Source organism: Syngnathus scovelli, chromosome 8 (genome assembly GCF_024217435.2).
Source record: "Syngnathus scovelli strain Florida chromosome 8, RoL_Ssco_1.2, whole genome shotgun sequence".
NCBI lineage: Eukaryota > Metazoa > Chordata > Actinopteri > Syngnathiformes > Syngnathidae > Syngnathus > Syngnathus scovelli.
Window position 1 is genome coordinate 490,066 of NC_090854.1, and position 2,083 is coordinate 492,148.

The 2,083-nt window shown below is 51.5% G+C and overlaps 1 long non-coding RNA gene across 1 annotated transcript; it reads left to right on the forward strand.

Annotated features, from left to right (window-relative positions):
* Window positions 1-749: 749 nt before the first annotated feature.
* LOC125973738 (uncharacterized) lies at window positions 750-1,440 on the forward strand. Its single transcript, XR_011087171.1, has 2 exons — window positions 750-865; window positions 1,235-1,440. It is a non-coding gene; the product is annotated as an uncharacterized lncRNA (long non-coding RNA).
* The last annotated feature ends 643 nt before the right edge of the window (window positions 1,441-2,083 follow it).

Consider the following 2,083-nt stretch of genomic DNA (forward strand, 5'->3'; position numbering starts at 1 on the left):
CTTTGGGCTCTTGCAGAATCTCACCAACGAGGAGCAGGTGGTCGTGATTCACGCCAGGACCCTTCCCACCCTAGCCGAGAAGGTAACGCGCACGTCCACGCACGCTCTCGCATTCTGCTTATGTGACAGCAGCCTTTCCTCAGTGGTTAGAATACATCAAAGTGACCAAGTCAGCACTTCAACAGAAGATGTTGGACATTGAAAGTGAGAAGGTAGACAGACACGCGACATCAGCCAAGGGGAACTCGGGGCAATGTGCCCCAACAATTCTGACCTTGAGCTGTGCTAGGATATGTTCTGCAACCTGAAGGGCTACCTGGATGAAGAGTTGGACTTCAGGAAGCGTTCCATGGACCAGGCTCATAAGGTAAGCCGCCCTCAAATCTCCCGCCGGACTACTGATGGACGAGGATTGCGGCCCAGAGGATCATGGAGCTGGAGGCCATGTTGTACGAGGCGCTACCGCAGCGGGACTGCCCCGCCACGGACGGCGAAAAAGCCAGCCACGCTGGCGTGAATGACGTGCTGACGGCGGATCAGAGACAAGAGCTTAGGAGCGCCGTGGACCAATGGAAGCGAGCCCTGATGTGGGAGTTGAGGGAGCGCGACGCTTGCATCCTCCAAGAGAGAATGGATCTGCTGCACAGCGCGCAACAGGTAAGGGCCCAAAGCCAGCCCGGCACTTACTACTTGCACGCTTACTGGCTTTTGAAGGCTACTTTCCATTTGTCCGTCCTAGAGGAACAAAGAGCTGAAAGAATTCATCGAAGCTCACAAGAGACAAATCAAACAATTGGAGGAGAAGTTTCTGTTTCTCTTTCTAGTCTTCTCCTTGGCCTTCATTCTGTGGCCCTAACACCAGCTGGTGAGTGAGCTCCAGCGGCACCGCACTCGACACCTCCGATACACTGCCAGCCGGTCTCAGACGTTGGCAGACGCTCCGATGCCGACGTATACCCCCCGCCACGGTGACAGAGGCACCGCGTCACACCGGCGCTCATCCAATCAGAAGGCAGGAAAGGCAAATTCACATGCAGGGCACTCTTGAACCAGAAGAGAGCGCCACAAAAAACGGTTGTTGCCCCAAACGCGCACTAAAAAGGGTCAGAATAACAAGAGTCCCACCGGCCAGCCGGGGCCACCCGTCCATCCATTTCTTCAGGGGGGGAAAAAATTGGAGTCACCGGTGAGTACATTTTGCATTTAGCTCTGCTTTTCTGCTTCTGTCTTCAAGTGTGTGGCATCCTGCGACCAAAGATTCAGCCAACCCCAAAGCGGTTGACCTCAACGTCCCACCACCATTCCTACCAGAGCAGGTGACGTGATGCTTTGGACATCCTTCCGTCTCAGATGCCCAAAAGTACTCTTTGCCACATCTGCGGCAATACGGTGTCTTTTCAAAGGTGCAAATAAATCCAGCGTGGGCGGAACACGCACGTCTTCGGTTTTTCCCGCTTTGTTTGTGTGACAGCTGTTGTGAAAATTTTACACAAATAAAGTTGTATAGTACAGGTTTGGCCAAGCCGCAACTCCCGAACCGCATGCGGCTCTTTTATGTTCATATCAACATTTGTGTGTGTGTGTGTAGGTGTGTGTGTGTGTGTGTGTGGGGGGGGGGGGGGTTGTGCGTGTTGGCTTCACTTGAGTTCAATTTAGTATTTTCGTCAAAAGCGCATGTGGTGAAATTCCACAAAGTAGGATGGGCAAACACATTCCAGTAAACTATTAGTGTCAATTGGGCTCTCGAAATGGCAGGGAAAAGATGCACAGCAAAACGAAAATATGTAGATGAACACAGGACGTTTTTATCAGAGTGGGAAAGTTTCTATTTTTTGTTGAACGTGATGGCAAACCATTCTGCCTGATACGTCAGACCTCAGCGCATTTCAAAGATTCAAATCTTCAGCGCCATGCACTTCAGCTCACTCCATGCTAACATTGATCAGGCGTCGAACCCGCAACATCATGCTTAAGAGGTGGACATGCTAACCAGTGCGCCATTATGTCAACGCATAACAACTGTAAGAACTTCCGCCGGAATTCAAATCCGCGGGGAGAGTTAACTTGTTTAAAAGGGAGTGGG